Genomic DNA, 10,777 nt, shown 5'->3' with positions numbered 1-10,777 from the left:
TGGGTGGGGGCCAGCAGTGTAGCTATACAAATACTCCTATGCCATGCTGCTCCTCTGGCCAATGTTAATGACAGCAGGACAGCCATATCATCTTTACCCTTCCTTGTAAGCACATGCCTGACTTTTGCCATCAAACAGTTCAACAGTTTTGGGTTGTTTATTTTTTTTATTCACATTCTTCAATTTGCCTGTAGAAATTGCACATTTGATTGTCGCACATTTCATTGTCACACATTTGATTGAAAAACGCTACGTGAAAACAGGTAACACTAGATTTGGGGAGGGGTTTGCATGTGCACTTCCATGGATCTAGGCCCAATCATGCAAACTGCAGGCTCTTACTTAAGACCCAAACCCACACTGAACTTAACAGCAGTCCATGACAATGTTTGCAAGATAAGACCATGCACCGCACAGGCCCCTTTTTCTAGAGAAATTAGCTTTGTATTTATGGCCTTTGCAAAAGAGCTGCAGTCTTCATTTTTACCTTTGGAAGAAAAACAAAAACAAAACCTGAACTTCAATATTTCCAGAAAATCTCCAAGGAAACTCCCATCTAAATTATGCAAACCATCAAGTTTATGGCTATGGCTGTTAAACTCAGTTGCCGTCTAATTGTATTCATGCTTCAGCTTCAGCTGTAGGAAAGGGACTGAGCCATATTATAATGGGATTAAAAATATAGTGTGCCCCATGTAGAGACCCTGGTCCTCTCCCAGGACTAGATGACAGAGGGATTTCAATGGAAGTGAACAGGCTGTCATCACTTCTTCCTATACTGAAAAACTAACTGCAAATATAAGGCTTTTCTCCCAGGCTGACCCTATGTTTGCCTCACATCCTCATCCTGGATTTCTCCAGCCATTTGTAAAAGATACAGCCTTTCTTCTTCTCTGATTAGGCAATGGTGAGACCCTGGCATTCAGGGACTGTCTTTTTTGGAGCTTCCCCAGCATGGGCTGGGGACCTCCATAGCCCTATACGGTAGTCACCAGCATTGCCCCAGCTGTAGGGTCTGTGATATACTCCCAGCAGTGACACCAACCACAACTCCAAGAAAACCTGTGGTTCACTTGAAAAGCACCCTAGGCTAAAGGGAAGTCAGGACTTCATCTGAAAGTTGGAACAGATACCAACTTTTCCAATTTCTGTCAACCTGGACTCCGGCACAAGGTCTTACTGGATTAGTAGTGCCCGTTTAGCAGGCACCACCTGGCTTTTGTCTACACTGCATGGGACAAGCCTCCTTCCCGAGCAAACTGCATCCGTACCACCTTGGCTCAAGATCTCCTGCAGGCCTCATGTGGTACTCCTTGCCCTCAGGTGTCATCATTATTCTGTGTAACCTTTTCAGCTCAAAGTTTCTAAAACAGTGCAGGCCAAGGCTGCAGTCCACCAGAGTTATGTTTTTACAGCAAGACTGTGAGGTCCATGTTTCATGCCCTGGACTGTGGCATAAAAGCATATAGGGGAGTTTGAGGATGAAAAGCCTGCTGGAATAGCATTTGGGAATGGTATAAGACGGAGAGAAGCAAAGCTGGCACAGGCTTGACTAAAACTATGCTTGGGCACTTTCTTGCACAGAACTATTTGGAGAGGTCCAAAATAGAGCCAGGGAGAAAAGAAACCAGTAAGTAGTGTGGGTAATAGAGGGTCCAGTACTGGAGCTCACTCCTGGTCCTCCTTTCCTTAACGCCACAGGAATACTGAGACATGACATTGCACAGCTTGTGTCTGTTGCCTGCATTTAACATCTGCAGACAAGTACAGTCTGCCTATGGGCCAAATGTTCCACATCACTGCTAAATTTAAGCTGTGCTGCTTGTACACAGATATGAAGAGAGTTTATGCTGCCCGCTGAGTGCCCTGTGCTGTCCTCCCAGCTCAGAGTAGCTCTCCAGCAGCAGGAGCAGGGGGGAGCAGGACGCAGTAATTTAGCATTTCCCTCTGCCTGGAACTGCGATTGCAAGTAGGGGCAGTTAGTTATCCACCAGGATCCCACTGGTCCATGTTCCCCAGGGCCAGAAGTTCAGGCTTGCGCCCACCTTCTTGCTGCTAAGGCTCCCACTTCCCCAGGATGCGCCCGCTGTGAGTCCGGATCCCCCTTTCTGGCATGAGGGCTCGGCAGCAAGTGTGACACAACTCACATGTATTTGGCTAAGCACCTGATTAGCTGTTGGTGGTTTTGGTTCTCACCTCTGATGAGGGCAGCGCTGGGGTCAGAGGCATGGGCATGACAGGATTCAGGAGCTTAATGTGTATGTATACAGAGCTATAATCTTCCTTGAACCCATTTCTGTGGGTTCAAGCAAACACAGCATTTGTGCACTCACTGCCAACAGCATCACTTTTCTACTGTCTTCCATTTCTTTCACACATGGCTTTCTGAAAGGACTGAATAAAATGAATTATATTACAGTTTTACTAAATAACTTTGTTTTATGGTAGTGTATGCCTCAGGACTGCTAGCATATGTCCCATTTCTGGGTATTTTTAAGCTGGAGTGGATGAGGCCTTATAAAATACACGTGGGAAACCATCAGAGTTGGCAGAAGAGATGTCTTCCTGTCAAAAATGGTGACATTGAGTGCTATTAAAACCAGCCTAAAACCGCCTTCAAAAGGGCCAGGATTTTACCTCAATAGTTTGGAGAAACCTTTCCCATTTAAATGTTCTCTGATTCTGTAAATGAGCAATGTTATTCATCTTAGGTCTGTCACATAAAGAAAAAAATGTACATATGAGTTTAATCCCGTCGTTGGTTTATAACCTTAGAACTCAGGCAGGAGAGTCACAAATCCATGTAGACATCCCCAAGTGCTGACTTTTGCATTTGAATTTCTGATTTAGTTGAAAAATATATAAAAAAACCTGCGTAGCCAGACAGCTCCCTATTGGCTACACATCTGTACGGGCTCAAGAGCATTGTATATTTCTGCAAAGATCTGGAATGAATTGTGCTCAATGAATTGGCCCCTCGTATGCTTGTTTCAAACAGCAGACTCGGATGAACTCATGTATCATGGGAGCATCAATGGCAAAACAATACCTCTTTGGTCAAATCTAGCGGGAGCTGCCATCATAAATGTGGAAGATGTGTAGATGCAGAAATAAATAATTTTGGGGAGATGGAAATGTACTTACAGATCAATATTAATGACTGCAAGGTACATTCAGCTTCTCAGGCATTAGTTTTGCATTTTGAAAACTCCACAACGACTCTGAAGAAAAGTAGTTTCTATGGTTGGGGTTCACCTACCTGACCTCAGCCATCTAGAAAAGAGGTACCTGGTCTCAGCCATCCACCTAGAAACATCATTTATAGGGAGCTTCATGGCAGTTTGACAATGGAATATGTTGCCCTGTGAGGTTGCTTCTTTTTCCATTTGACAAAAGGGAAAATATACAGGACTCCATTGAGAGTGGTACACTTAAGTTTTATCCAGTTAAAATTAGGAATCTACTGCTAAATGTGTACTCAGCAGATCCTTTACCCAGCCCACATGTGTAAACAGCAAGTGAGCGTACAATACTGACAGCAGATTTATTAGTGTTTTTGTTTATGTAGCTTCATCCACACCTCACTCTGAAGGCCTGACTCAGCCTCTTTTGTTAGACGAACAATGTGTCTTATCCGTCTTATTCACCTGACCCGACCTTGTTTCTTTAACAGTAGGATATTTGTATGCCATTTTTCTCCTGTGAACCTAAACAGCTCTCTGTTTGCAATCACTAACTCTTAACCAACAGCCAGTCTCTGGTTTGGCTGCTCAGCTGAACGTTCACCCATATAAATTGGTCACATGTTGCTATGCAGATTTCAAATGTGAAAGTTTGGTTTTCTTTCATGAATGGGATTCTGCAAGAGCAGGTAAAAAACTGCGCACAGATTTATGAATCCTGCTGTTCACCCAGCCTAATTTTTGGCTTTGCTTCAGCCTCTTTCTCTTCCTGTTTTCCCAAGAACGTTCCCCCTTTGGAAGACAGCTTCGTTAATGCAAAGTTCAAAATTATCCAGAGACTCCCTCCCACCTTCCTAGCCAGCTCACATCCTCGCTAGGAGCCTTGCAGGTCTGTCCCTACCAAGCCAGGCTCCTTTCCAGGCCCCTCTGGTCAGCGTTGGTTCCTCCTCCTGCCACCTGATATCCTGTGTGCAGCACAAGCTCAAGTCCCTCAGCTCTTTTAAGCTCGATTTCCTCTCTGAACTCCTTGCTGAATTTAGGTGACCCATAATGTTTCCCAGAAGGTCCAATTATAAGTCACTTGCTCTTAACACGTGAACCATCCTTCAGCACATCTGCAAAGTGAACTGTAGCTAGCACAGGTGAGACTGAGCCTGTAGCAACTCCTTTCCATGCCAAATAACGTGTAGTTAGACTTTCAGAAAAACATAAACCATTCTCATATCCCCACTTGTAAAGACACAGGACTATATTTATTTGTGGTTTTTAATAAATAAATAACCTAAGGGGGGGTAGACTAGAATAACTAAAGGTGGGTAGATTTAGGCTAGATATAAGGAAGAAATTTGTTACGCTGAGGGTGGTGAAGCACTGGCACAGGTTGCCCAGAGAGGTGGTGGATGCCCCATCCCTGGAAACATTCAAGGTCAGGTTGGACGGGGCTCTGAGCAACCGATCTAGTTGGATGCCCCATCCCTGGAAACATTCAAGGTCAGGTTGGACGGGGCTCTGAGCAACCTGATCTAGTTGTCCCTGCCCACGGCAGGGGGGTTGGACTAGATGACCTTTAGAGGTCCCTTCCAACCCAAACTATTCTATGATTCTATGAACTAGTCCCACTTATTCCTGGCTAATATTAATATTGCTACTGTTAGGTTAGTTGTGGTAGCAGTCTGATGAACATTGTAAATTGGCAAAAGTATTGCTAAGAAAAGTAATCCCCCATCTCCCATCACTTGTTCCTGCCTCACAGCATCCCTCCCCAGCCTGCAGATCAGATCAGCTTCTCACTCCAGTTCTCTGCACAACTACAAAGGAGGAGGTGATGCAGAAGTGGGAATGCGAAGCGAGATTGGGAGAAGGTGGGACTGTGTCTTTCAGCACCAATGCCACTTTATACTGACTTTCAGTGTCCATTGAACTGCAGCTTCAATTAGTTTACCTGACGTTGCCCCAACGTGCCAATTGCACCTCTTTCAGAAACCCAGAAAATTTAAAAAAATAATGCTGTTCTATGGTGGAAACTGTTCTGAGAACAAAACTGTCACTTCATGTAATTACATTTTCTTCAGTTCCTGTCAGATTTTACTCCCCAGATTTTTTGTGGAGCTCTTAGTGGTTTCAGAATTTCTTAAAAAGAAGCTTTTGTGACTTATAAACTGTCAGAACACAGTTAGTAATTAAAAAAAGGGTATACAGCATCTGAAACCGTTAATGCAGAGTGATAAAGCTGTACTTCACTCATCCAGGAAAAATACCAGCCCTTTCTTTACTCCAACATCAACATGTTTACCACTGGGCTGGAGGGAAGACAACACCCTAGGTATACTCTTAAGAATAAAGTTATTTTGACCTGCAAGAATTTTCATTGCTTTTCCTCTCACAAATACAGTACAGATGTGGATATTAGGAGAAAGCATTTGAAAAGCCATAAAAATGCTACTCATTTTATCATCTACTTATAGTCTCTATATGATTACCCTGTCTTCAGCTACAGCAGCGCATTAGTCAGCTGTGCTCAACACTGACACATTGCAGATGAACCACTCTGTGCGCTGCTCCTGTGGTGCTCTAAAGCTGATAAAACTCAGCAGCTGTTATTTTCACTGGCTTATGCAGCGCATAGTGGGTGTTCTGGTCACTTTATAAATATCACCTTCACACTTCCAAATGCTTATAAGCACATTTATTTCTAACAGAGTATCTCCACTTAGGTGCAATGTGTATTTAGTTGGTGTTATATAAAAAGGTTGGTTCTGAGGGCAAAACGTCTCCCCAGAATGACACGTACGAGAGTGAAAATATTTTTGTATTTGTATCATAGGAACAGACACCTAAGTCTGGTCAAGTGTTCGCCACAGGAAGAGCCACACTGGTGGAAGAGGCTGCAGCGCCCAGCTGCTGCGCCTGGCCCTCAGCTGCGCAGTCCCGACCCCAGAGCTGAGCCAGCAGAACCGGCCACGTGGGTTGTCTCCACCGTGCCGGTGCTAAGCCACCCACGCTAATTCAGGTGTTCATCATTTTGTAAGTGAACTGGGCTGACTCTATGCTTTCAGGACAAGGGACAATCCCAGCTGGCCCTCTGTGGGGACGCTAACCTGTAGCAGGAGAACGGGAAGAGGCTGGAAAGGAGCAGTGGGGGAAATACGATAGAGGTCTGCAAAATGCTGGCTGCCATGGAGAAGGACTGACTACTCACTTGTCCCTTTCAGTACAAGACCAATGGGCTATAAGGGAGCCAGACTGAAAACAAATGTAAGGAAGTGATTCTTCAAGCAGCAAGTAGGCATGGACTTTGTTGCCAAAAGACACTGTGTCTTCCTGGGTTTAAAGGGAGAGTGGACAAGCACTTGGAGAGGGATCCACTATGGGTTACTAAACAAAAAAAAAATCACAGGCACCAAAAATTGCCTCTAGTTGAGAATGGTCAGAGGCTGTGGAAAGACTTTACAGCTTACTTGCCTGTTCTTATTCATCAACAGGCATCCCATTCCAGCTGCTATTTTCCCTTTCCCTGGAGGAGACCATGAATGTGGTCCCCCATTGCCACAATTCAAGCAGACGAGTTGCCCATTTTGGGAACAGCTGCAAGGTGAGTACACCCAAAATGCTGGGGATGAGCCTCATTCAGGGAAAACACTGGGGTATCCCCTGCTGCTTTTGGAGTCAGAGTATGGGCTTGGGGTACTCTGATCTAAACCAGTGCAGCTGTCTTTAGGTTCAACATCCAGCCAAAGCAACAGACAATTAAATGGCAGAAATCACATGCCTGTGCTCAAAACTATGCTCCTGAAAGCCTCTGCTTGTTATCCATGAGCATTTTACATGGGTCTCTGAAAGTTTCTTGAGCATCTGTAATTGCTCAGCGCCTGGCTTATGCCTAAGCTCCATTAATATCCACTATCCGGGTATTTCTATGCCTAAATACCCATGGGGCTTATCCCCATGGGTAGTTGCACATCAGTAAAGCACCCCCCAGCACTTTCATGCGGGGCAGCAGTAGCTTCCACCCTCCTTTGTATAATGATGGTAGCTACCGGTAGAAAACTGGTAGCTTTTTGGGTGGTTTTACAGCAGAGCTGCTAGTGAAGAAGGACCAAGCAGCAGTTTAGCAGTGTGGGTGATGAGGGGACAGTGCTCAAGCTCCACCTGGACCCTCTTTTATTCAGCAGTGTTCATCCCCACGGTTCCTGCCCTGCCTTGTTGATTAGTCTGCTAGTCAATATCCCCACCAGGAAAGGGAGGGACCAAGGTCTGGGTACCTCTGGGTGAGGGGATTTTAACTCCTATTTCTCACAGTGCAGGGATAAGTGAAATGTTTTTTCCTGCTGCCCACCTCCCCACGTGGCAGCAGCAGCAGCAGAGCCCAGGTATATTTGCCCTTGTCAAACAGGAATGTCCCACTTGCTTTGCCCTTGTGAAGGCTCCAAGGAGTGTTCCCTCCACACCACTCCATGGTCCTTCCCCCTCCTGCTGCCACGTTGCTGGAAATACTTTGCCAGTCCAGAAACTAGTACAAGTAGAGAGCAAATAATTGTTTACGGCAGTCAGCTAGGGTAGAGGGAGGGCAGTATATAGGCAGGCTCCAAATCCTTGTTCCAATTATGCTGTATAGACTATACCCAATTTTCTGTCCCAGGCCAAAACAGCCCTGGGACACGGTCAGGAGCCCAGCACCTACTTTTTCCCAGAATGGCAGGGCTACAAAATGATGTTCCCTTCTGCAGGCTCTTTCCCTAATGAGGCATTGAATCCTCTTCTAGCACAGCTTGAAGACAAGGGATACAACATTTCCCCAAAGAGCTTCTCAGCTCATAGTGAGGCCACACCTGTAAGAGATGAGAGCTGAAACCCTTCCTCCACTATGGTGGGTAAGAGCAGGGGTTGCCCTAAAAACTGCTTATTGTAGCAGTGAATTTTATAAACTCAGATCATTTAGTGGGTCTGGTGTCAGACTATACATCCGTCCTCTGCCCATACTGAGCGCCAGAACTCTCCCAAGAAAAGTGCAGGTGTACGACAAAGGGACACGATGCAATTGCATTCTTCCCAGAGACAAGTTTCTTCCTAATTCTCATCAGTTCCTGGCTGGATTTTGCCTTGAAGCTGAAGGGCTTATATCTTTTAGTGTTTATTCTATCTCCGCAACAGTCCAGAGTTCTTGATACCATAATAAGGAAAGGAAAGGAAAGGAAAGGAAAGGAAAGGAAAGGAAAGGAAAGGAAAGGAAAGGAAAGGAAAGGAAAGGAAAGGAAAGGAAAGGAAAGGAAAGGAAAGGAAAGGAAAGGAAAGGAAAGGAAAGGAAAGGAAAGGAAAGGAAAGGAAAGGAAAGGAAAGGAAAGGAAAGGAAAGGAAAGGAAAGGAAAGGAAAGGAAAGGAAAGGAAAGGAAAGGAAAGGAAAGGAAAGGAAAGGAAAGGAAAGGAAAGGAAAGGAAAGGAAAGGAAAGGGAAGGGAAGGGAAGGGAAGGGAAGGGAAGGGAAGGGAAGGGAAGGGAAGGGAAGGGAAGGGAGGGGAAGGGAGGGGAAGGGAAGGATGTAATTAGGACAACCTAATTGAGTTCAAATTAGGTCAACACATTCTGGGAACACATGTAGCACATTTTGTGGACACACGGTCTCTCTCGAGCCTGGGTGCTCCCTAAGGTCCTGCTCCACTAGGGCCGTGGACAGAGCACCAGCACTGTAACGTGCAAACAGCAACAGCAGTAACCAACAGCAGTGCAGAACCCAACCATTCCTGGTAAATCCCACTATCACCAGCTGGGGACAAAGGCTTATGGACTCACAGCCACTGGAGATTTTTAAAAATGATTATCAGGTTTGATTGGGCTTTGGAGCTAACTGCTACAAGATCTCAGCCTCCCCTTCCCCCCCTCACAGTCCAGACACTCAAGGGCAGCGAGAGCATCCCAAATCTGCACCACCGAATGCTCCAGCACTATGTCTGCAAGGCCTCATTGTCCCGGTACTGTCGGCGGGTGCCAACTCAAACAAGAAACAGTGAGCACGGCGCAGATGGGGGAAATGGGCTTCTCCCCGCATGCCGATGGAGACGGAGCGGCGCGTGGCACCGGCCCGGCAGCCCCTCCTTACCCGAGAGGCACCGAGCCGGGACGGCAGACCGCTGCAGGTGCAGAAAAGCCACGGAGCTCGAGTATCCCTGCAGATTTCCTATGTTCCTTCCAAAGTCACAATATTTTAATTGATATTTCTTGTGAGAATTCAACAGGTGCAACATAAATCCCATGGATTGTGCTGAATCCCACAAAACCTTGACTTTCATTTTGGAAGGAGGTGGGGAAGAGGAGTTTTCTTGCTCTTTGGGTTTTTAGCCTTGAGCTACATGAGACAGAAAAAATGCTGTATTTGCTCAAATTGCTGCCAGATTAAAATAAGCAGCTATTCATCTTATTTTTCTGAAAGGATGGTTAACTCATTGAGAAAAACTCATTGACTGTAAAAATACATTCAGTTATAGGAGAAGTACAGTAGGGACAAACTTGGCTTTTCCTTATACATCCTGGAGTGGGGGGCAAAAGCTCCTACATCCATTTCTGCCCCTTCAGTCATACTCGGCAAAGTCGATGGGACAGCAGCAGTGTCAGGGAGAGAACCTCTGGATTTATGGATACACACTAGAACCCTGTTAAAAACACTTAACAGACCCATTCTGCCATGGTTTTAGTTATGAGGTGAGAGGTACTAGCGGTAACAAAGGTAGATGTCACAGCATATGATTTCTGTAGCATTAAGTCGTGATATATCTTCTCTTGGTTTACTCTCTACTTGCCTGATGGCTCAATAGCTTCAGGGCTCCACATGGTACATAGACAAACAATGAGCAGATAAGGAGGCAGATGTTGGAAATAAAGACAGACTTCCACTTCTCGCTTCTTTTTGCAGTTGTCCATGTATATTTCTTTAAGAAAATTCCTGATAAGGGTTTGTTAGAGTGTTCAGAAGTTTTTATGCTTTTGGATTAAAAAAAAAGTTTTATAAAATGTTAATCCACCCCAAAACTTCAGACCACCTAAGACCACCATATTTCTAGCACTTAGAAAGTGAGCAAGCTGATAAACTGCAAATCTGTGTGTTCTTCTCCACACTCCTGTACCCACTTCTCTGTGCTTTAACCTCATTTGCAGTTTGGTTTGAGTGCGTGGCACAGGTCCTGCACCGATGCCAGGCTAGTCTGATAGTCCCCTATAGGAAGGAACAGAGGTTTATCTGCTGACAGATGTCTATCAACTGATGGATGAGGTTTACACCTTTAGGAAAAAAGCTTTTTTCTTTTCAAATGAATACTACTGCTCAGTACCACAACAACAGCAACAATAAAACTGCTGGTAGTAGTAATATAATGCTAACATTGACAATAATAATAACAAAGAACTTTACTGAGAACATACTGAAGATCTTTAAATCCTGTAATAATAATTTCACTTAGCACAGTGAGACGTGATTTTTAAAGCAGAAATAACAAACTGGGTAGAAGGGACGATCCCTCAATTTTTCCCATTATATGTACCAAAGGGGAAGAAATGGTGCTTTTTTTTCCCACAGAAAATCTGAGATTTTTCACTGAGGATAAAAAG

This window comes from Aptenodytes forsteri, unplaced genomic scaffold, assembly GCF_000699145.1.
Source record: "Aptenodytes forsteri isolate BGI_AS27 unplaced genomic scaffold, ASM69914v1 Scaffold155, whole genome shotgun sequence".
NCBI lineage: Eukaryota > Metazoa > Chordata > Aves > Sphenisciformes > Spheniscidae > Aptenodytes > Aptenodytes forsteri.
Note: the sequence above shows the minus strand (reverse complement) of the source record.